General features: G+C 38.5%; 1 protein-coding gene across 3 annotated transcripts in view; it reads left to right on the top strand.

Annotated features, from left to right (window-relative positions):
- Nucleotides 1–8,096: 8,096 nt before the first annotated feature.
- The window catches only part of LOC103458690 (leucine-rich repeat and fibronectin type-III domain-containing protein 2), a 130,883-nt gene continuing 112,791 nt past the window's right edge, over nt 8,097–26,188 (top strand). For 2 of the 3 annotated variants that reach the window (XM_081603023.1, XM_008399680.3), the window contains exon 1: nt 8,098–9,132. The gene's annotated coding sequence lies outside the window, so the exon portion shown is untranslated. Of the gene's footprint in view, nt 9,133–26,188 lie in introns of all 3 variants that reach the window. The other variant, XM_081603022.1, reaches the window with a different exon arrangement.

Raw genomic sequence — 26,188 nt, 5'->3', positions numbered from 1 at the left:
TCAAAGCTTGGGTTATTGTTTGTTTTGGGGTTTTGTTTACTAATCCTCTTCAAAGTTAATCTATCTCTGACTTGTCTAGAGTGCAACTTGTTCTTTATGATGCTATTTGTTCATTGATGTTCTCTGAGTGAGTTTGCTGATAAAGCAACTGGGTTCACCAGATTTTATTTAAATGTGTCAGTGTAAACGCAAAACTTTACAACATAATTTAGGTGTTTATCTCAAAAATGTTCTGCCAAAGCAACAGTTTCTGGGTTCCCAGGAACAACCTTAAACGCTTTAGACTGGTTGCTGACTGCATTTAATTATTTCTTTCCCATCTGTTGATGAATTAATTCCCAGTTAAAGAGAAGCAAATAAGAACCGTCAGACTGACTCATGTCATTACATGACGATCCTCGTGTTTAAGTCCGACCAGACCGCTAACATGAATTATTTTCCCTAAAAATTAATTGAAGCAGACTGATGGATCCAAAAGCTTCGGATTTTGCTCAGATTAACCTCTATCTCGGTCTGATTTCGCTGAAGTCTTCAAACAAAGAAACCCTCTTTGTTTTGTACATAATGAGACATGCAGCATAAAGGTCAGCGTGTGAAGTGACACACATATTAACTAGAAGCTACAGTTTTTGACAAATATCCTACAGCCTCACAAATGGACGGTAATTGCATAATGCCGGCACCATCTATGTGGCCTTGTAATCAGGACACACTCTCGATGATCATCAGTCACTTTCAGAGAATTTCATAAAGCCTCACAAAAGGTTGTCTGACAGACGAAATGAGCTTCACTTCCTCTCAAAGTCCTCCTGTGTGCTGCTTAGTTTTTCATTCAGCTGTTTCTGTTGAAGTCAGGTGGTCACTGGGTCACAGACACTAAAGATGGCCCACCAGCAGAAATAAAGCCACAAACTCGGCCTATTCCTCTTGCCTTTGATGGATTGCAACAGAGGAATGTGGGATCGGAGCCATGCATCTTCACCATCATGCTGTCAGGGCAGCTTTGAAGCGACACAGATAAAATCAGTCAGATGGCGAAAGCACGAAATTGTTTATTTTCTACAGATACGTCACGGAATTAGCAGAAGTCAAAAGCTTATTGTGGAAGGTGTTGGGCAATTTAGAAGAAAATCTAAACTGAATCTTTCATTATTACAACGTGCACATGTTCAGTTACCGCCAGCATAAAGAGAGTGCATGAAAATGTATATGCTATCATAATTATTTAGCATAAATTCTAATCTCTAAACAGAACCGACACAGTCATGAGCCACATAACATAAATTACTGTCATTGTGAAGTTTTGTTTTTTTTGTTTTACAGTGAGTTAGATGCCTTTACTTTTCATTTTTTTAGCTGTTGTGTCCTCTTCAAATTCATCTTCCTCTGATATCATGTCAATTGATGTAACATAATTTATCCTTCTGATAAATCATATTTAATCAGAAATCCAACTATCTGTTTGGTTACAGATGCAATGAATCAACCCAACACAGAATCTCAATAAAACACACGTACATTTGCAAAAATGTCGTTTTGTCTGCTTATAGACTGTGTGACTGCATGATATTATTAATATTTAATCAGTAGATGTCAACATTACAAATAATTTAAGACACTTGACATTAATCAAATGACAATTCATCCAATATTTTATGATCAAAGCTGATTTTAATTTCCATGAATTTTCCAAAAGCAACGCTGAAGAGACTACACCACTACAGCTTCTTATTTTATCCAAGTTTCATCAAATAACAAATAAATAAATAAATAATTCCCTTTAGCTCATGATGTGTTCTGTGACATTGCTTTCCTGTCTCTATTAAAGACAGATGTCTTTGAAAAACTGGGTCATTCATGTGATCACTGCTTGATAGCTTATTCCATTGCCCCAACAACATAACCGCGTCATTCACCTCCTTCTGTTCCTCTCTGCTGTTCTCGTTCACTAATTAATGAGAAGCCTGTGCCTGATTTCGCCGCTGATAGACAGGATCTCTTTCTTATCACAGAGTCGGTCTCAGAGCTCAGACATTCACTCTCCTAAAAGCAGAACACACAGAACAAGCCGAGTTAGTCTGTACCCCGGAGCTGTTGATCACAAATATTTTACACTGCCTGTACTTTAATATATTTATATGTTCTGTCCAAGCAGCCAAATCTTCTCATATGTCCCTTAAGTGATCTTTCCGAAATCTTTTCAAGGGTTGTATTTAAACTCCGGTTGCACTTTCACACGTCCTTCGACCTGATCAATATTTTAAGGTATGTGCTTTAAAAACAACAAATGGAAAACCAAAGTTTGAGGCTGACAACCTACGTTGAGCTGACGTTTGAAAACTGTATGAGAGTTTGCTCATTCAGACTAAAGTGTGAATGACCAGTTTCCAAAGGATCTCCTTGACCACCAACGCACAAAATTTCCTGTGAGGAAAAAGCTCATTGCAGAGGGAACGCGCTCTGTAGTCACTGTTGACAGGTTTTATGTAAATGGCCAGCTGTTCTAGGATCAGGAGATTATTCTGTGGCTTTAGTGAATACAACTGCAGGACGGATTAAACAGTAACACTGACTAGATGACAGGTAATGTGTATTTGCATTTAATAACTTCAATGTTAACATGTAACTCATTGTGATTTTGATGCGTGAATCTCCCTGGTCCCCCATTCTTCCTTTCATTCGCCATCTCACAAACACACACATACACCACTCTCTCTTTCTTTATCATAAACACATGAACACACACGCATGCACACGCACACACTCACAATACAACTGCAGACCTCTTACTAAGTGATACAAATTCAAAATGACTTGATTCATGGGATGTAAATGGAATTGAAAATCATATAAAATAGCATACAATCATAAACTAACTAGAAAAACTTGAAGCCAACATAATCTTTCTTCAGTAATCTCATATGTCTAGATCTGGACCATAAGGTACAACATATATCATTCATTTGTATTTAATGAACTAATTTTAATGTTTTATAACAGGTCTGGTTGCCTTATCTGTGTCATAAATCCAGTGTCATGAAATATCATAAAGTGATTTTTGCTTTGTTACCACAACTAAAGCTATTAAAAATAGAAGCTGCCATTTTGTCATTTCTCAGCTCAGAAAACTTTTCATACGTCTGTTTGTGGGTGTGTGGCATGAGGGAAGATGGTCACCAAGGCCGGGAACAGCTCCTGTAGTCCAGTGATGTGGAAAGAAACCAGCAGCAATAGGGCAGACTTGCCCCCAGGTAACAATAAGAACCATGAGCATAGAGAGGCCAAGATACCTCTGCACCACTATGGCATTCATCCAATGCACAACCATCTCATGCTGAACAAAGGATCCTGATATAATGTCAGCAGACTACCAAAAAGCCCTACATAACCAAGGGAGACAGACAACCCTTGGCTTCAAAGTGTCACCGACAGTCACTGACACACAAACTACAGACATGCAGGATCCGGCCAGTCCATGAGATCCCCAAACATCTCAGAGCAACATGCAGATCCTGTCTATTCAAATCACACTTAAAAAAAAAGGTTGCAAAAAGCCCATTCCAGCTCACCTAAAAGTTTTCTGTAGCATACCCGTCACATGGGTCCAAGGATGAGGGGTAAAGGTGTCCCCACATCGATGCAGAACCACCACCAAGCAAGTTTCTGAACCTTCTCTGCCTCAAGCCCCTGATGTTTTTTATGCTGCCCCCACAGTAAAGAAACATGCAGCAAAATTGAGGCCAATACCAGAACTGGTGACAAGTAACAACGCAGGAAGTCCTAAAGCCTATGTGTCCCTTAAAACACATTAACAATGTTCGGTAACTGAAGGATTTAGACTAGAGAAAACAGACACATAATCAAAACGTGCGGCTGCATCCTGTCCTCTAGACACACTATAGGAAAAACCCAGAAATCACATAGGTCTGGAAGCGGAGAGTACCAAATCCAAGCAGAACAGGTCAAAGGGAGCCAAACAAAGAAAATACTGCAAAGCACAGCAGGAGCAGGGTCACAGACCACCAGAGTGCAGACAAGGACAGAACAGATGCGCCATAAGGCTTGTTTGTCTGGGTGTATACTTGCTGCATTATGCTAAAGGTGGATGAATGTTTACTCTGGTAACCATTCAGGGTCCAAAGCAATTACTAAGAGGTAATTGTTTTGCTGAAGTTTTATTGAAGACGATTTGATCATTTTTTGGATGCAGAATAATTGAAAACCAAAAATGACATGACAGACATGTTCAGTATGTTCATGCTTCTAGAATCTGCCTACTTTGTAAAATCTTTATGAAGAGCAGTTTCTGTCTGTAAATTGATATCACATTTTGCTCTCATGATGCCTTACTTTTACTTACACATGCTTGTTTCCATGGTATCGCCTTGTTTGCCTTTAAGCTTGAGAAAACGTATCAGTTTCATGTTTTTGTTGTTTTTTTGAGTCTTTTCACACTTTCCTTTGTGATTCGGCTCTGTTTGTTTTCAGCTGCTCCCAGTCTGTGTAATTGAAACTTGACAGTTTGGTTGTGAACTTAATCAACCAGTCCTTGACTCCTGTTCATTCTTTCTTCTTTTCAAGTATATACACAGTTTTTGTCTTTTTTTTTTACGTCTAAGAGCCATCATACAAAGAAATACTTGTTAAGAATAATTACAATGATTTATGAGCAGCTTGACAACTGGCCTCGAGAATCTCAAGGAGTTTGAAAAAAAATGTACATATTACAGTGGAGCCAAATGCTATGTGGTTAATTTGCCTTTTCACTGGTGAGATAAGCAGCTAGTTTCAAATAATTCATGCACTCTGTTGACTTAAATACCACAAATCTTCCTTTATGGACAATTACCATTGAATATGTCAACCGTTTTTCTCAGTAAATATATTTTTGACATTCCTACTAACATGAAATTCACACCAGAAGTTTGCGACAAACCAAATTAATTCACACAATTATTAAAAAAACAAATCTGATGAGGTAGAAACAGGAAACAGGAAAGGAGTATTCAACATCCTGAGGAAAACAGTCCCATGCATTGCTCAGTTGTGATTTTAGCTATTCTTCCACACAAACTGTTTACAAATGCTGGAGATATCGGGGGTCATTTGCATGCATTCTCATGAAGAATGTCCCAGTACTTTTCTCAGCTTTGAGCAAGCTTCAGTTTTGGAGTCTGGCAGTCGGGATGTACAGAAGCAACGGAGGTTGCGTCCTTTACTTATTTTTATTTATTGATTTATTTTTGGAATAAGTGTACCACCTATTTCCAGGTCTTTCTAAAGCTTTGTGCGAGTTTCATCTTGGCTCTTTGACAACTCTATTAATTATTCTTTCGACTCATCTGTTAGAAATCTTACAGGAGGCACACGTTGTGGTGAAATTAACCTTTTTTTTTTTACAATTTCAGGTTTTCTCCAGCTATGCCTTTAAATTCACTCGTTTGTAAACAGTGGTGTTAGTAAATGTGTCTGTCCCTCTGCTCAGAATGGAGATGGTTTGTTGAAGTGAATTTATTCAAATATTGAATAAAGTAGAGGTCTGCACAAAGATGTCACGGCTCATCCAAGCTGCCAATAATCTGTCGCTGCTTTCTTTGTATTTTATATTTCTGAATTTTACTTTGTTCTAGATTTTATGAAGTTTCTAATTTGTGTAGATCTGCCACAGACTAAAACCCTTCGTCAAAAGTCACTAGTGAACAAATGGAGCTGGCCTGTCAGTTTCCTTTAAAGTCAGTGTGGGAGCATTTTGCTTTGCTTAGTCTCTTTGAAAAGAGGATGTGAACTGTGCCAGGATGACTTGACTTGACAGTCTATTACACAGTGAAGACAGCTCATATAGGTGCCACAAAAACCCACACAATAGCATGTCACATCTGTAATTAGGTAGTTTCTACAGTAATGCCAGTATTTATTTAGTTTTGTTTGCTTTTTAAAGAAAATATAAATGTCTGATGTAGGAAACCAGTTTATGATTGCAGTTATTAAAACAACTCTCTCTTGAAGAGGAAAAAGTACCAAGTGAACGAACAAAGTAACCAATTGATTGAACTAACTAATCGCCCAACTAATCAGCAAACTCAGTTAACCCAAATCATCATTCATTCTCCACTGTGCTTTACAGTTAGCATAAAACATTTTTGCTATGTTAACAAACACCAGCTGGCTCCAGTGCAACAAAATGCTTTTATAAAGATGGTCAGACTGAAGATGATAATCAATAAGTTAGTGGATTTCATTGCCAGCATATGGCTTTTGTCTAAATGTTATAAAAGGAATTAATGTGAAATTATTAAATAAGTAATGATCCTGCTTGTGATAACATTATCATTACCTTGTTTGAATTTAAAATCATTTATGTCCTGAGAATTAAAATAAAACTTACTTTAATTTACTTTAACAATGAAGGATTTATGGGTCAGTGATCAAAGCTATAGAGATCATCTCACTAAAGACAGTTTGCATTGAACGGCTGTCATTTTAAAGCTGACAGCTGTAGGAAAACTGGACCCAATTAACCAGTTCTGGTTTGTGTCTATCTGGGTTTTGATGATATAGAAACGCACACCCTGAGGTTTTGGTCCTCTAGGACAGATCAATTGGGTTAAATTAAAGTCTAATGAACAGCTGTAGCATGAAATGTGTACATAATGTGATCCTAAGCTAATAGTATTAAATGCATTATTGAATTTGTTCAGTTTTTGTTCCAGATTAAGGTCTCTATGCGTGTCCATTTGACTTCCCATGGTGTGTTTCTGATATTGCAAAGCCTCAAAAAAAGTATTCACACCCACAAAGCTATTCCAGATTTTATTGTATTATAACATCTAACTATAATGCAATTTCTTAGGATTTATGTATAAGACCAACACAAAGTAGACCACAACTGCATGTTGGACAGAAAAGGACAAAAAACAAATAAAATAGCAAAATTGTAGCATACATTTGCATTTAGTTATCTTTATTGTATTTCAATTGTTATCATAAAAAAGAATAAGTGCAAGACTTAATAACAGATTTTATCTCCATCTGATCCAACAGAGCTTGAGCTATTTTACAGTCCTTTTGAAGTGCAAAGCTCAGACATACCCCGAAAATATGTAGAGCTGTATTTGCAGTAGTCAATGGTTCTGCAATCTATGAAATCAGGGGGTTGAAAAAAACCTAAAATGTAAGCTAGATTTTTATATATCCATCCATTCATTTTCTTTACAGGTTGCCAATCTGTTGCAGGGCAACACAGAGACACACAGGACAAACAACCATGCACACACTCACACCTAGGGGCAATTTGGAGAGGCCAATTAACCTGACAGTCACATCAGGAAACCGGAGTACCTGGAGAAAACCCACGCACAGGGAGAACATACAAGCTCCATGCAGTAAGACCGGGGCTGGGAATCGAACCCAGAACCTTCTTGCTGCAAGGCAACAGCTCTACCAACTGTGCCACTGTGCAGCCCCATTTGTGTGTGTGTGTATATATATATATATATATATATATATATATATATATATATATATATATATATATATATATATATATATATATATATATATATATATATATATATATATATACACACATATATATATACATATATATATACATACATATATATATACACATATATACACAAATGGGGCTGCACAGTGGCACAGTTGGTAGAGCTGTTGCCTTGCAGCAAGAAGGTTCTGGGTTCGATTCCCAGCCCCGGTCTTACTGCATGGAGCTTGTATGTTCTCTCTGTGCGTGGGTTTTCTCCAGGTACTCCGGTTTCCTGATGTGACTGTCAGGTTAATTGGCCTCTCCAAATTGCCCCTAGGTGTGAGTGTGTGCATGGTTGTTTGTCCTGTGTGTCTCTGTGTTGCCCTGCAACAGATTGGCAACCTGTAAAGAAAATGAATGGATGGATATATAAAAATCTAGCTTACATTTTAGGTTTTTTTCAACCCCCTGATTTCATAGATTGCAGAACCATTGACTACTGCAAATATATATATATATATATATATATATATCATATAATATTATGATATTATATGATATATATATGATATATATGATATTCATTTGGTTTCAATTTATGGTTGTTGTGTGACAAAGAGGGAAATGGTTCACGGGACATGAATGCCTTTGGCCATTGTACTACATAGTTATTCATAGAGAATAGCTCATAAACTGCGCCTTCTAGATAGACACGTACAGGACTGACACAGCGCAAACCCGTTTGCCCGTATTGACACATATACTACAAGTCCGTGCTTGCCAACAGCTCTGATAGGCTAAACAGGCGCTAAACACAAGGTAATCCCAGGTAGGTCCTTAATCCGCTGCAGACGGCTCGGTTCCCTGTGGACGTTGCCAAAGTAGCTCATTAAGCACAATCAACGCCCCACTTTTTTTTTTTTTTTTTTTTTTTCCTGTTAGTGTGTGCGCACAGGAGCTGAGCTTCTTGGCTGACCTGCTCCTCTTACGCCCCTGCTGGTTCTCCTCTCGGTGGGCTCCGGGATGCTTCATGGTGTTTGTGCCATCTAGGGTTTTCCGCTGTTCTATTGCAGCCTTTCCGACACAGAGACTCTACATCTACTCCATCTACGCGCTCTCTGGACGAGCAAGTCGCCTCTGAAATATTAACGATAAACTCTCAACTTTGTTGCTTTGGATTTTTCCGTTTCCTTTTGAAAGAATTCCTGCTTTCTGTTCGGATAACTACTTTGGATATTGCAACCATTCCAAGGACGAGGATTCGATTAGCGGGGAGCAGACAGGGGGGGAAGACCTGTTTGTGCGAATGTAGCGACTTTTCCGGCGAGGAAATACACTGACAACTGCAGCGAGCTGGTTATTTTTACTACAAAAAGAATGCTGTGAAGCTCCATGTCGCAGCTTGGCTTCCGGCTAAAAAAGCGCAGATTTAACGCAGCATCTGCTGGTGCGGGGAGAGAAAAAAACTCGTCTGGAGCGAGAGAAGGAGCGATATGCGGTCGGCGGGCGCCTGGTTTTGCGGTTCTTCTGGAATTAGTGGAGGAATGGAAAGGGAGCGGCTGTAAGGCTGAAACCTTGAGAAGGGGGGGAAAAAAAAGGAGTTCTGTGTTTGGCACGTAATGGATCATTATCCACCGGTGCAGGTAAGAAATAACATCAAAAGCCTCCAGAGATTAGATCTGTTCTGTTTCATGTTTGTTCTTCATCTGCTGCATGCACGATGATCATGAAGAGCCAGTTTACATTTGTGCAGGCAAGGTGGGGTGTTTATTGGATGAAGGGTGATTCAGTCTTCGGACAATTACTGCTTCTCATAGAAAGTAACCTGATCAGCGAAGAGCTGCTGGACCTATCAGTTGGACATTTAATTAAATTAAAAATGTACATCTGAAGCCACATTTCTGCTTGTGTGTGTGTGTGTGTGTGTGTGTGTGCGCACGCAGGCGAGTAGCGTCGATTAAGTCTGTTTGTGAGATTTTGTTTTCTCCCAAAATGTTCCCTTGTAATTCACAAAGCTTCGTAATAAACTCTCTCTAAGTTGTACGAATGGGCTGCTGTGTGCGTGTGGGTGTGTGTTTGCGTGCGTGCGTGCGTGCGTGTGTGTGTGTAAGAGAGGGTTTTATTGCGAAATTCCCTTGACATCCTAAGAAAAATATTGGCTCGTGCGTGTGCAAGCAAACGCAGCTATTTATATGCTTGTGTGTGTATGTTTGAGGTTAGCGGGCTCTATGGCCGCCATGAGGCACCAACTCCACCACCTTCTGTAATCATCACCCTCTTGTGGATTACATGGCAGTCGCGGAGTCGCAGTGAGAAATCGGTGTCCGGAGGTGGAGACCAGCCGGTCGGACTGTGCATGCAGTTCAGCACCGTGGACAGCGCACACAAGTCTAACTGCCGCAGGAGGCAGCGTTTCCACTCCCACAGAGGGGGCTTTCTTCTTTTTTTTTTTTTTTTCTATTTTTTATCGGTACTTGCTTGGCTGTTTAGCCCCTTTCTAAACTGCCATCATATTTTAAGCATAAGGTTTTTTATTTTTTCCCAAGCAAAGTCACTGTACAGAAGAAAACACTTCAATGACTCAGTGGCAGGTGCGCTCTCTCTCGCTCTCTCTCAGTCTCTCTCTCTCTCTCTCTTTGTATTCAGCCTCTTGTTAATTTGCAGAGGCAAAAGAGAGCAAAGAGAATAGAGGAGAAACGGCTCACCAGTTGTTTTAGTTCAGTGTCAGACCAAGACATTCATCTCATCTGGCTTGATTAATATCCACCTCTTTTCAAGCTCACTCACCCTGTCTCTGCCATTTCATATGTCACTGGAAAAATTAAACACTTTGCCACTGAATATTTGAATTCAACTTCCACTTTCTAGTTCTTTCTCAGCAACAATGTTGGTGAGAAAGAACTATTGAGTGTTTGGAAGCTTTCAATTTTTTTAAATCAGCCTTTTTTTCCTCCCTTTTTTACGTGACAAGCAATATTTGCCACATTCCCTAAAGGTTTTCATTATTATTATTTGCTGAACATGAAAGGAATTCCCTCAGGAAACAAGTTCCTGTGAAGCTACCTTTACTTTAGTCTCTTGACATTTCATTTTGTTTCGTTAAGACCAAGTTCTCAAACTGATTACTCACGTTAGGTGTAACAATAAGGCTTCAGCTACCCATCATCTCCACTGAAGTTGCTTACATTCAGCATTCAGCTTGCTGATTCATTAGCGGCACACAAAATATAGATTTTAAAGCTTGAAGCAACAATAAGTTGACTGCAAATTGTTAGATTAGCACAAAAACATACCATGAAGTTATTTTTGCGAAATGTAGGCCAAAGAGGAGGTTTCATTAAAATTCAGATATTTCAGTAAATTCAGCAAAATATTTGGATCTGCTCAGGTCTGTTCTGGCCTTTGAGAACCATCTAACTTTCCAGGCACTTAATGCCACGTAATCTCTTGCATGATATACCAGCAGCTATATGATTTGTATATCCAGAAACTGTTCACACCTAGAAATTATTCAGAGCATTAGTTGATACACACTTTGCTATATTTGCCATCCTGATATGCACAATTGCTATATATGTAAATCTATGACTAAAAGGGATGTCAGGAATGGTTTAAAAGATAATTAATTACGTGATTCTATTTGCTAAATTTGTACTTAGAAGCTAAATATTTTGCTATGTGCCTCAAGTTGCTAAATGCTACATAAGCTGATGTTTATCTCAGGACCTGTTTGGGAAAGAGTTGTTTTGTTACATATCTAAAAATTATTAGGAAAATTCAATAATCATAAAGAAAACATATGTTTTGGCTTTGCTGGCCCTTGTGCATTAAAATAACTGTTTTGTTTGTTTGTTTTTAGAAATTTGATCCTAATTTGAATCGTTATTTTAAAATTTATTCTGACACCTCAAACTATTGTTGTCATATTTTATTTTCAAAAGTAGAATTTCAGAATATATAACTTTTATATTCATCACATGGAAATATGGAGTTATTGTAGTTAATCTAAAAACCTACACAATGGTAGTTTACAAAAACTGTCCACAATTTGGACATTAAATGCTTTCTTTAAACCTTTTGCGATACGTTTTCCAACTTTTCGATGAATGTTGGAAAGCTGTTTTGTTCATGGTTTGGATTCAGTTCTGCCATGTCCATCGCATTATTAAAACCAGCAGAGACAAGCAGATTAAATAAACTCCGATTAAATGTTCCAAGATATCATATGAAATGACAAAAATTAACAGTTAAGAAACATCGACAACAAATATCAGATGCTCAATATATCAACTAGTCATAAAACAAAATCATTTAAATTATGTCTCAAGGGAATTGCATATCATAATGTTCACAGTGTGAGCAGATTAACTGAATAGGGCCTTCGTCTTCATCCAATCCTACCTTCATACAACACAACCAGGGGTCTCAGTCACATTGCATTCCTATGATTCTATGTTGACATCAACACCATCAGCCAGTAAATATAACTAAACACGTTTAAGTTAATTTAATTTGGTTTTATTACATCTTCGCGATTGGCAACAAAAACATCCAATTTGTGCTAAATTCAAATGTTTCTGTTTCAGTTAACTAAATACAGCCTATTGTGCCCCTTAAAGTAGATAATCATGTTGTTTTTGCCAGGGAGCCACACGAGCGAGACATTAATTAATTCTTACTCTGCATTCATTGTTATTCACGCTGCTCGCCACAAACAGTCACAACATTAGTGTCAGCTCCGCTCATCTGATATGGCGGTATCAGTGGCGTTTGTCTCTCAGCGCTAGACACCAGGATGACGCTGGGGGGTTAATGCCTTCTGTTGAGGCCGCTCGCTGAAATTGATAGGGCCGCTTTGACAGATGAGGTAACCTGCGATTGCAGGCGAACGCAATTTACGGGTGCGGCAGATGGATGCAGAGGACACCGGGAGAAGTAGGGCAGTTTTACCTCGGGGAGCAGCTTGGCATGTACAGAAGGCTCCCGATGACTGTTGGAAAGTTGTTGTTTTGCGATGGAAATTACATGGCGACAAGTAGCAGGGAGATGTAGCGGAGGCTGTTCCACTAAACTTTGAAGGAGATCAATTTGGGTTCAGTTCTTGGCCTGAAGGAGAAAAATGAAACAGAGAATAATTAGGGATTTAGCGTTGAAGCACAGAGAAATGCAAATCTCTGCTCACCTTCCTTGGCAAAACTGTTTGAAAGGGATTGAAAACGCACAAATAGATCCAAAATGAAAGGTTGTGAGGCTCTAACATGCAGCCAGTCAAATGTATTTGATCCAGGGAGTCATAATGGATTTACAGTAAAGCTCATCTGGGAATAGAGCGCAGCTGCAGAGCATTTTCATCACGGTCTCTCACCTCAAATTGCAATGAATTACAGAGACACATTTTCCTGTTGAATTATTGCTGCGGTTGTCACCGAGTTGGTCTTTTGTTTGTGTTTGTGCCCTGCAACTGTGGCCCTGCTGCAGCATCAGCTGCCAGGGCAGAAACCTCACATGCATTCTTCTTTTTTTTTACCCCTCTTTTAAACTGCTGTGATACAAATTTGACGACCATCCAAGACTTGAATATTCACAGTGCACAGTCTAATTTGTATACATTTCATTATGTTCTTTTTCTTTGTGAAAATGAACATTTTTATTGCCTAAACATTTCTAAACATTTTTTTAATTAACATTTTGGTCTTGGTGTTCAGAATACATTCTTCAATGCCTAGTTTTCCTCTTTACTTTTAATAATTCAGCTTTGGTTTCTGGCTTTTTTAACTAAAATTAGAAGTCGTGGTAAAATTGCTGTAGATTTTGACATTTTTTTTGTTAAAGTGATCCAGGTGAGAGCACATGAACAGTTTGGTCCAACAGTTCATGCATTTCATTTCTTCAAGAAAATCCTGAGTGTTTTACTACAGTAAGAAATACATATTCACAAATTCAGAAACCCAAGAAAGACAAAGGAACATCAAGTGTGGAGGTTTTGAAAAGGATGACTTGGACTAGTAGTTTTCAGCATAAAAAAAGGCTGCTCTTTTTTTCTTGTACTTATTTTTTTGTTTCACCAGCTGCCTCCAAAGACTCAAGAGTGGGATCTGTAGCTTCCTACTAGCTGAAATTGAAAGCAGAAACCCTGAAGTCTTTTCAGAGTCATCTGTAGCTCTGCTTTCATGTGGTTCCAGTCACATCCCAGTGGTGTTAGAATAGTGAGACTGAGCGAAAAGGTGAAGCAAATGTAATTTTTACAGCAATAACTAGCAATTACAACTTGCTATTCATTTGCTTTAAACCATTTGAGTACAAGGCTGCAGTAATGTAGTTAACAGAAATTAAATTTATACTATTATCCTGTGATTAACCAAAATCAATTAGATTTTATTTACAACCCCCTTTTTAAGGTGAAACAGTAAAAAAAGAGAAGTGATCAAGCAATCAAACAGCAACAATCAAACTAGAAAATGCTAAACTTCATAAACAAAAGAATATTTTGACTACTAAACTACAATAACTAAAATAGAAATGCATAAGGTTGCATTGTGTTTATAAAATCTCCCATGCTGTGATGTAATTTTAAGGTTTTCTGAGACTTCTTGTAGCAGCTTGCAGTCTGCCCTCCTGCTGTCCTCATTTTCTGTGTATAGGGAAAACACATACAAATCTTGGTCATTTTGACCCGAGGACAACAGGAGGGTTAAGGGTGAACTTGCATTAGGAATGTTTGCAGTTGTTTTAAATGACTCAATCTGATAGTGCCTATTTAATGATTGCCTCAAAATAGCTCTTATGATGTCCCTGTGATGTTCACTTTCACGTCAACACTCAGGAGCACAGAAAACTAAATGTCTGAGGCCTAACCACGGCAAACTTTCTTTATAATGCTGAGTAACAATGTTCTACTGATGTTCACCTGATGTAGGTGGAAAAACATGACATGTACTGAGATAAACTTTTGCTTCCTGTCTCAGCAAACGGATGATAAGGTGCAGATACATTTCAAGTATTAGCTTAATATCTTGTTTGCATCCGCCTGCCTGCGTTTCATTCAGGTGGCCTCGCTGCTGATCCGGCTGCGCTTTGATCTACTTCCTGCTCTAACCGTCGCAGCAGGAAGCATTTCGCTCCAGAGTGAATCAAAGCGAGCTCCGGGTTTTGGAGGGCCGAGCCGGCGTGACACTCTGGAGACGACCTCCGGGAGCTTCCTCCCTTTTGCGAAGCAGAAGTTTGTAACGTCACTTTGCCACTTTGCTCACTGACCAGTAGCGCAACTGTGGGGACACAGACGGCAGCGGATGTGAAACACGAGAGCGTGTAGTCGTTTTCTGCTGGAACCAGCGTGTCTGGGGCTCAAACTCTTGCTGCCATTGCAGCTAAGCACTTTAAATACATTAGGAGGGAAAACAACACCACATGGTCGGGTTACAGAGGACCAAATTCACCTTTTGGGTTTCATATGCTGTATTCTGTTCAATTTCCAATTTCAGCAGAGCCCGCTCTGCTGTGACCTCTTTCTCTCCTCCCACATGGCTGCTTTGCTGTTGTTGCTGCTGCACTTTTGAGCACAGTGATGCCCATCAGGTAATGGCAGGTTCATTTATCTAAGTCAGCAGTTGCAGCCCACTCCAGCTGGATTTCAACCGACTTTTAGATTTTAAAAGCCTGCAAGCTGCTTAGATTGAAGGACCAAGCACAAATATAGACTGTGGAAAACCTGGCATTATGTTCCCTTTGTTTGCATTTAAAGCATAGCTTATTTGGTGCCACTTTAAAGTTTCTAAGGACTGTCGTCCTCTGAGTGTTTATTTCAACCATTCCCTCGTTGTCTGTGGCTTGGCTTCCTGTCAGCAAACTCAAGGTGTAATGTACCGCTGCCTGTTACAATAATTTACAACTCACAGTCTTCATGGATCACAGCCTTGGAGGAGAAAGGTGGCAGAAACGTCTGCCAACGTAGAAGCCAGTGGGGGGCGATTAGCTAAAACTGTTTTTGACAGAAACCGTTCTGCTAAAGCTGCTGCTTTTCTCCACACATCTGTCTCTTTTTCTCTTTATTTGGAATTGATATTCCAGTCAAACTGCGATATTTTAAGACACCAAATGCAACATTCTTGTTAACTTGTTATTTAAAGCGCAATAAGAAAATCTTTTATACATATGTATATATAAAAGAAATCTGAAAAGCATCGTGTAAATAGAGTCCACTTATCTGCTCCATCTCTTTGTGAATGCTGCTGTCTTGTGAAGGCCTCGTTTTTTTGGGTTTTTTTTTGTTGGTTTTTTTTTTAGAAAACATTGGTGTTAATAGAAAAAATCCGACACAACTGCAAATGTACCAAAACATGGCCGTCCACCTTAATGGACAAGCTGCACACAGACAGCTTTAAAGGCAGAAGCAACCTAGCGGCCGATGGTAATTCTGGAGAAGTGGAATAGGTCAGATGGGAGGATCAGTCGACAGGGTAACTACTTTAATGTGCACTTGAAAAAAATCTTACCTTCACAGTGGTAAGAGTTGATCGGAAGGTGAATGGAGCTAAATAAGGGAAAATCTGGGAAGACGACCTGCTAAACACTGCCAGAAGCTGGTGATGGAAGTTTACCTTCCAACTTGATAACTGAACAAACAGCCACAGCTATTATGGAATAGTTTAGATTAAAACATTTGCAAAATCTGTTTCTAATTGATAACCTGTGCAAGTCTTGAAAAGTGATAACTCTCAGATGAGCTACATCAAATCTGACATCGAGCTTGGGCTAGTTTGTAAAAAAGAATGTAGAAAAAGATTCAGACTGTAGTCATGCACATCTGGTAGAGACATACTTTTCTGATGTAATTGTTGCGAAAGCTGGTTGTACCAAGTACTGACCCAGGGGAACCGAGTAAAATATAGCTAAATTATTAATCATATAATATTTAGTCATTTCAGGTCTAGCCTTCAGGAATAAATATTCTTTAAAATGCCTTCTAATTTCTTGCTGATACTCTGAGACTTTAAAGTCTTCAACAATTAGGGATTTTTCAGGGCCGCAGTTCTTAAGCCCAAACAAAGATTTTAGAGATTGATTTATTCCATCTCATCAAATTCCCTCTGGAATTTTCAAGAAGAATAATTCAACCCTGCTTTAAATTTCTTCACAGCTTTATCCTATGTCCTGTTTGCTTGGTCCTCTGAGACACAGAACTGCTATTATTATTATTATTTTGGTGTATTTTACATGTTTCTTTTTGTTGGTATATCACAGGAAATCTAAATAAAACAGATTGTGCTTTGTGGTTGTAAAATATGTACTCAATCAAAGGGAATTAATACATTTGAAAGGGACTTTATGGTGTCTGAATGCAACAATATATTGTTACCAGCTTTTAGGGCTAACATTAGCCTTGTCAACAAGGAGCAAAATCCTAGTGATTTCCTAACTTGCAACTGGCTTGCAGCCAGCCAGTAGGGACACACCTTTCCCAGAAAGCAAGAATTACCACCTTGTAGGCAAACAAAACACACCAAAATGCATGGATTTAATAAAGTGTGCTCCTAAGGTTTATCCTGGAAATATATGTTGAGATGAAATACACAACATTACTGTTTACGACCTTCTCAGGCATCATTCTTATGAGCACAATGGGGGCAGGCAATACCTTTCATAAGTATAATCCTCCAAAGCAGGAGTGAGAAGCCGCTGGCATCTTGAACAGCGTCATTGTAGAAGGTAATAATGGAAAACAATAGCAGTTGACGACACGCGAGACTCAGCACTCGTTTGGTGTCATGATCTAAGCCCAGAGTTGTACAAGTAGTTGCCTTGTCATTTGCCTTCAGCAGCTATTTAATTTAAAGTTAATCGTTGTCCAGATCGGTAGCTGGCCTCTACCAGTATCAAGGTTTCCTTAATCTTCATGTTTTATACTTGCTGCACACATTACACACTGGTGGAGTAGATCATGCTTGATTTGTTTGCTTCCTGTGGGGTCTTCACCGGAGGACACTTCGATGTCATTTAGATTAATCCACTGCTGTCTGCTTCCTCCTCTGGCTTGCAGTAAACACGGGAGGCAATTAAACTGTGTTAGAGTTAATATGAAGGAAACACCTGATGGTTCCCTCACAGTGCAGTCATTTACATTTCCACTTGCGCCCCTTAAATGTCCTCCATCTATATGGCTCTTCTAATCTCCATTTATCTCTCTGTCACACATTTACTTTTAGCATGAAGAGAGAAAAAAAAAAAACAGGCTTGGTGAAGCTATCAGAGAACATGACAAAAGCATCATCTTCCTCTCTCGTGTGCAGCGGGGCCTCCGAAGTAGCTGAGAAAACAGATCCTAAATGGAGAGCTGCTCACGCCGTAGAGGAGCGATAACATTCAGGCTCTGCAGGGATGTCACCACTGTGAAGATGCTATAATTTAGAAAAGAGCCAGAACGGCTTATCTTCTTGAGCAAAATAAGGAAGTATTCAGGCGGGGGGTACGCACAAACAAGGCCGCTGTGACCGGGCAACCAGGAGGAAAATCACTGGTCTGCATTCAGGTTCTGTGGTCAAACATGATGGAGCAGTCGCGCTTATTCATGACAACCTCACCTGAAGTGTGTTTAAAAGGTCAATTGCTCATGCATCCAGTAGATTGTTCTTATGCTTCTGCAGAGGCAGCTTTTGCAAAAAAAAAAAAAATGTAACCAAAAGACAAGAAATTTGATATTCTGCTCATAAAGCTGCTGGAGAAGCTGTTCTCCTGCTGAGTTCGATTTTCTTCACCGTGTCCTTGAGCATTGAAGGTGCAGACCTGTGAAGTTCCTTTTTCCTGGAACTCTCTGGAGGCAAAAGCCCATTTTAGTGCAGCAACAGCATCATCAACAACGAAAAATTCCCAAAGTCACAGTTTTCAAAGATTCATTATAACTCAAGATCCCAATTTCAAAGTTGTCTGTTCGCTTTTATAAATTGCTGTCATTAGGCAGAAAATGTCCCCATTCTGCCTTAAAGTTGGAGTTCCCTCACAGCAGCCGCTTTGATGAATTGATAGCTGGTCTTTTAATCTCACTGTTCTCCTCTCAGGTCCTCCCAGATGATTGCTCCATTGATGGGTTTGCCAAGTGTTGTCCTTGTCTAACTGCAAAGGTTCACATTCCTCCAGTACAAAATAATATGTGTAATAAATTACACATATTCCTTTAGTGAAGATTTTTAATTGCTTGTTTGTTCATTTGGTTCAATCTGGGTAACATTTAGATTACTTTATTCTGTGTTGCTGTACAAAATTTATACTTTCTTGTGAGGAATATTTGTAACAAATGAGCTACTTTTATTTTTCCACTCACAAAAGGGAAAAAAAAAATAAAAATTAGCATTAAAAATGCTAGTAGGACATTTCCAGTTTCCTTCATAGTTTAGAATTGATGGATTTGGGAACCGATTTATCATTTGTCATATTTGTAGTCGAGCCCTATATTAGAGTAACCTAAAGATGGAACACAATTGTTTTACTTGCGTTTTAGACCATGATCATGTTAATATTTGCTCAAGATATTTTATATAATTTTCTGTTCATGTTCCATTTTTTTCCCTTCCATTCTATTTGCATTGTGCCTCTTGAAAATGGGATTTTACTTGAATAAAAACTGAAACAGACACTTATTTTGTGCAGTTTTATTAATTAGCTTCTTGTATGGAGATACCAAAAAAGTGGGTCTTGCAGGTCATGTTCTGAATGCAAATTTACAGAATAGTTTAATATTTGTCCTTGCCTCGATTCCAATATTTCTCTGTCCTGAATTGCTTTCTTTAAAACTGTGTTGTAGCTATAGCTTCATTTCAGGGACAAGAAGGTACCAGACACTGTGATCTCAGTTTTGTCATATTGTCAGCCACTGATATTTGTTTTACAAAACCTTGTAAATTTATATTCTGATGTCTTCATAGAATAATATGCTGCAGCCTTTCTCTATCGCTTTGTTTGCTTCTAGCTCTTGTTTCCATTCAAGCATCAGCAGAAAAAAAATCCCCAATTTATTGTTTTAGTTTCAGTGAATCTTCTGATGTATAGATTTCTATTGTCGTGCTGAAATTCTTGCATAAGGTTTGTTTGAAAATAACCATTTTACACCTAAATTTGACAAATGGCAGGTTGAACTTGTAATGATTATGGCACCCTTTTGACACATCCATCATTGTTAGATATGATGTGTTTCACATTTGAATTTGCTTTTCGATGTCTTCATTGATGTACTTTCTGGACTATTGAGTGCATCTAAAAACCTTTGAACACCTTGCCCTGTTCAGCAATAACCGATCAAAATGTGCTAAATATGCCGACTTGAAAACATGCATCTAGTCTAACTAGGCTTTAAACTCAAACTGACAGCAGTTCAGGCTGCCCATCTTAGAGCAATAAAGTTTCCCTCCAAAGAAGTTAAAATGAAGAATTTCTAGCTGTCACTTCCTCTCTCGCCACAGACCCGTCCAGAACTTGTAAAAAGCTCAGTTTGCTTTTAAACAGAGTTACGTTTGATCAATCAGAGCTCACATTGACTGCAGCTGAAACCTGTCTGCCAGTATTTACTCTCCCCTGTTCAGCCTCCCTGATTGCAGATCTGCTTTGTCACTTTAATCAGCATGCAGTGAACGGTGTCAGTCAGGCTCTCCAAACACACACCCACAGCTGCAGGAGGAGTTCTTAGTGTGTGAGCCTCAGACAACGAGCAGTCGCAGGATCTAATCGAACGAGGGAAAGCGCCTGACGCAGTTGAGGCTTGTAACTCATGAGAAAATAAAAGAAAAGAAAAAAAAAAAGTCAATGTTCTTCCTTGTTGGGTGGGCTGGGTGTTTTGCACAGCGTGAGCCCATCAGTAGTGGAGCCAGGCTGACTGACAATTAAAGAGTCTGCTTAATAGGGATCTGTTTAATCAGGGAGGATGAAGTTTACTTTGACGGAAGCAGTCACCCTGCCTTAAGAACACAGGCCTGCAAAAATTATGATTTCATCATATTTTAATAGGATTAAAACATCAAGAGCCACAATTTCAAAGTTTTCATTTCCAGATTTTAAATGTAATTTGGGTCTCTTTTCAACTCAGACTTTCCGAGTGGATTTTAATTACGTCCGTCCTCACAAAATATTCGACTTTACATCCATGATATATTATTGTTTATAAGAAAGTGACTCTTTTAATGTGGCACCTTTGCACATCTGGAAGTCAAACTCAAAGAATCAGGCTTGTGTAGCTCTGCAGTTCTCTTACTGATGTATTTTTGGATTTTATTCTGAAAGCAGTGTGTTTGATGTGCTTCCTTAAAATAAACCCACTGCTGTAGCGCAAAATAACTCAAATATGGTGAATTACTGCATCAGATGCTTACAAAGCCATACTAATCTCAGTGCAGGTAATTTTCTGAAGAAATACAATAAGTGCATTTCCTTATCCATGTGTTTTTAATACATTGTGCAGTTTTAGTTTTCAGAGTCCAACTTAAGTTTCTACACTTTTGTACTGCAAGTCTCAAATGGTGCAAAAAAACCCCCAAAAACATATTTGACCCAAACAAGGCTCATCACCCATGATGCGGCACATTACCACACACACACATACCTAGATAGCCTATTTGTCACAAATTACACTAAATAATAAAAAAGGAAAACAAAGCCTACCTATTTGAAGTGAACTCTCCTCCTGATGGTTCCCAGGCTCAGGCGCTGTGCCTGTGACATCCACAGGAGGAGCAAGAGAAGCTTTCTCTATTTTTCTGTAACAGCTGCAACAGTCCCTGTAATCCAGAAGTTAAACACTGTAAAGGACCTATGATACTTTAGGCTCTGTTTCTCTGCAAAAGATCCTGGGAACCTTCTTTGAGCACAGAGCATCATGGACTCTTTGAATTGTAAGAAGATTTTAAATATAAATTGATCTGTTTTTGCCAGAAGATTGAAAACGGGTCTCAAGAGAATCGTTCACTAGGATAATAATCCAAAACAAATGTCCAAATCAACACAGAAATCTTTCAAACATAAAATCAGTGTTTTCTTTGGCCTTTTCAGTCCCAAGGTCCTGTCAAATGTGTAGGATGAGCTAAAGAGACAAGCGCATAGCTGGGGAGTTTGTCAGAGATCCCTCTCTCTGTATGCTCCATTCTTTTGCAATGTTATATGAGGGATTAAGTGGGCTTGAACAAAGTATTGAATGCAGAGCTTCCTGTGGGTGTGGGGATTCTGCTTGGTTTTGTCATTATAAAGGTGGCCTTTTGCCTTTTCAGATCCGGTTATGTTTCTCAGATAAATATTGAGATTGCACATGTCCGCTGGTTCGAAATGTCAGTATTTATGTACACACTCCCACATACCAGAGCTCTGAACTGTCGTAGATCATAAGTTTGTTTTTTTTTTCCCTCCTCTTCTTTTATGAAAAAGGGAGAAAGTGATCTAACCTTTTACTAGCAGCACTTAAAACACATAATTTGCTGTTTCCTAGCCAAGGACCAATTTCAGTCCATTCACTTCTTTCCATTTCCATTAACACCACTAATTCCCATTAATGCAGGTAATCAAGCTTGTTCTGCGCCCAAGGAAACTCATTTGACTTCTAATCATAGTCTTACTCCTCATTTGATACAGCAGGAGATCTTTTATTTCTCTCACTGTGAGAAAATCTTCATTCTTCTGAAGAACATTATCTGCATTGTTACATGAACACATTAGTGCTTTGAATTTTCCTCTCTGTGACAATGTTTACACACTCCACACAAGTTTGAAAGGAATGTGGTCGCAAATGTAACATCTCTCTCAACTGATGGTTTCACATTTACGTGAAGCAAAATGTCTGGGAGTTAAATGAGATGTCACCAGTGTGGGGTCCCGATTCATTATGCAGCGAATAACAAGTTCCTCTCCTAACTAAGAACTGTGAAAGAATGTGGCAGACTGAACCCCAGCACATATTTTTGCCTTTTTAAATTACTTCAGATGTTTCTTTTTTCTTTATGTTTCCGGCCCTGAATAAACAAAATGCAACCCAATTTTTTAAAAAGGTCATTTGAACCATTCATAAATGCCAGAGGCATGGAGCATGTTAAACAGAAGCAGAGCAGCCCGCCGGGGAGAGAGAGGGCCATTCAGATCGCTCCACACTGGCCAAAATGCCACAGTTATCAATTCAGCTCCACACACAAAGACTCTGTGTGTGTGTTTGGTGGCTGAACCCGGTGCTTGCTGCTGTTTGTTAGCCTTTCACTGATTTTCATCAAACACCTTTTTAGAGGTCTGGAGGATGTTGGGGAGGAGATTCCATGGGTGTTTTGCTGCAGATAATAAATGCTGAAGAGTCAAGCATGAGTTGTAAAACCTTCTATTTGGACGTATTTTTAATCTTAAAAAAAGAAAAAATTCTAAACTAGCAGTTTTCTGTCTTGACGGCATGCTTTGAAGCTTCGAAATACTAAATACTTGTGGTAAAACTCAAAATTCTGACGTGTGTTTTCTGGACTAATTGAATATTGGCATTTTCAGGTTTGACACTAATAGACAGTTTTCTTTCCCTTGGTTGAAATGGACGTATATGTATTTCAGCGTTTAGTCCTTTGCTCAAATTATCTCATTACTCTGCCAATATTATGAAAAACACCGGTCACATTATGCAGTCTGAGCATTTTCTGTAATCCTACATGAAAACATAAAGACCTCTCCAGGATGCAGCAAAGACATAAATCTTATTAAGTCTGAATTTGGTTTTCCTTTATATAAATAAAAACTTACTGGTTAGATCCACAAATGTGCCAAAGTTTTGCATTTTTTTCAGTCTGTGTTCTAAGGATTTATTTTGTCCAGTTTGTATTTGAATTTGAGAGACACTTATCTGGGTTAGATTTTAGATTTTCTTGCCAGCCAACATGTGGGAAATGTTCCATAGACCTGATGGTTGGAGTAAATGGATATCTTTGGATTTACTGTGATGTCACTACAGATCCGGAGTTATGTGATTGATGGACTGAGTGACGTATTGTTTTTGTTAGATTCTGAAAATCAGTCGGTGACACCCCTGTTATTGCTTGCAGGAGATGAAGCAACTTGCTCAAGTGGAAGTGTTAGGTGACAGTTTTGGGTGAAGTAATTTGTCTTTCCCTGAAGCTGAATCATGCAGAGTATGTGAAGCTCAGGTCAGGTCCAGCATTGTTCACCGATTAGTTCCTGTTACGCTCACTGCTGCTTGAGAAAGTTCATCTCAGTGCAATACGTTTCATATCAAGTGAATCATGGAAAACATAATAAAATGTGCTGTGATGAATTCCCTACATTTAGAAGCAGAAAAAAAAAATACATTATGAATTTCTTTTGACTGCTTATCATATTCCCTCTGCTTCTTTTGGATGTTTATTTTTTATTTTTTTGCCTCAGAATTATTTACTGCTGCACTGGTTGCTGCTTTGCTTCCAAAGAGTCGGGTTCAACAAGGAAAACAATCCAGCGTTGATTACACATTTCTTGTTTCAAACTGTTATTGCTCAGGTGGCTCATTTCTCGGGACAAAAGAGAAAACAAGCATAGCTCATATGTTCAGATGCTAGATGAAGACACTTCAACTTTTGACTGTCAATTTGTTGGAGTCTTTTCTTACTTTTAGGTTGCCAGTTTTATTACAATAATACAGTCCTATGGAATACAATTTTAGAGTGTCATCATCTACACATTGTTGATGAAATAAGGTCTCTTGCACAACAAACTATTAATGTATTTTGATATTAAAAATCACAACTTGAGCAGTATTTACAGCCTGTCACTTTTGGCCCTGTCCAGATCTTCCACAGGGAGATCTTTGTTCATTATTTTACTGGTAACCGATCCAAGATGTTTGACCTGCATGCACCTGAGTAGAGTAATGTGCTTAATTTTGAGTAATTTTGCTTTTGGTGCTGCTGCTGCTCTGTGCATCACATCTTGAAACTACTTTGACTACAACCTAAAGGACCACAAGAACAGTTGCGGACTGTAATCTCCATGTCAGCAAAGACTGAATCTTGATCAGGCAACTTGCATAAAGAGATCAGTATTAGTTAGGCTGTCACTGGAATATGACTCTGGGGAGGTTGGTTGCACTACCAAACTACTCATAGGCTCACATTGGCCGGTGAGAAGTTCTGAGCTTCTGCTGTTTTCGGACTGAAAAGGTAAAGACTTATAATCGTCTCCATTAACATGCGTGAGTTCTGACTTCAGCATGCGATAGATTTAATCAGTGACGTCTCATTCTGCTTTAGAAATGCAAACACATTTCTATTCTTGTGTGTTTTTCTATTAAAAACTAGAAACATCAAGATTTTTCTTTGAGTCTGACTATGTTTTTGATTAAAACTGTCCATCTCTCTGAGAACAGACATCCACACAATACAGATAGGATAAATAAGAATACTTTAGACTAGATTCAGCGCTAGATACTTCTGAGAATTGTATCCATATTTTTGGGGTTTTATTTTGTTGGAATTTGAAGTTGCACAAAGCGATCATTAAAGGCCCAAAAGCGTGCAAATATTTTAGCTCTCACCTAATTTTTCCACTTCTGGCAGGTTTCCCTGTATCCCAGAATTTGCTTGCCAGCATCTTATTATTGCTAATTACAGCACAATTACACCATTTCATGTAATCATGTGGAAAACAAGCAGCACATCTTAGCTACAGTTTAAAGGGGAAAGCCAAGTAAATATTTATTTGGAACTACAGGCTAGTAACAGGCTGACACTGGAATAAACATGGATGTTTATTTTCTGATCTCTATATTGTAGCTGCTTAAGAAGGATAAAGATTTCATATTTAAGAACTGATGAGAGTTTTTTTTTTCTTCTGCAAGGTCTTCTCTGACAACATGGCAGCAACAAATAATCAGGTTACAAGTAGGTCAGGCTAGAAAAAAAAAATCAACATGCTCTCACTTCAATGTACCAAAGAAGGTTGAAGTGGAGCATAAATCTGTGAAATTACATAAGTTGCACACCAAACTTAAGGAATTGATTTCAAACAGTGACTGCAATGCTGCCAGGTTTTGTGTGCAAGATGGTTTGGCTCAGTTGAGTGCTTTTAAATAGCTCTTTACTTGGAACCACTAGTAATTTAGTTGTGTTAGTTCTACCAATGTTAGTTCTACCATCGTCGTGAAGACATTTAATACTTAATTTACCAAAAGTAAACATCAGAATCTTTCTAAAAAACAGCAAACATCTGAATTAGTCTACAACTATTTTACCTCTTCATGCCCACAGTTAAATATAGAAAGCATTTACTGCATAGACTCTTTTACAGACATGGCCCAGAATAAAAACACGCAAAATTAAAAATAAAAATGTCAAATGTATATCACATGGATCACTTGAACCTAAAGAAATTATATCAAATTGGATCATAGAATTGTGATTAATAGAATAAATAATAATTTATGGATGGATGGAACAGCTCCAGAGTAACCAATCAAAGCTTTTCATGCAACGTTTATCAGATTTGGTATGAAAAAGGAATCCCAAAAACCAACAGCATGAAAATAAAAGAAATAATAACTTGAAAATGACCAATGAAAACAAAATTGTGGTTCAGGTTCTAATCGATGTATTATTATACCATTAGAGAATTTACAGGCAGAGCTGTGCTCACTTGGTGCTGTTTGAAGCAAATTATCTTTTCACACTTTATTCTTAGCATAAAACTTTTTAAGCATACAAAATATGTGAGCTA

This window comes from Poecilia reticulata, chromosome 22, assembly GCF_904066995.2.
Source record: "Poecilia reticulata chromosome 22, P_reticulata-male-v2, whole genome shotgun sequence".
NCBI classification, from domain to species: domain Eukaryota; kingdom Metazoa; phylum Chordata; class Actinopteri; order Cyprinodontiformes; family Poeciliidae; genus Poecilia; species Poecilia reticulata.
The sequence above is the reverse complement of the archived record's forward strand: the minus strand, read 5'-3'. Positions and strand labels throughout refer to the sequence as shown.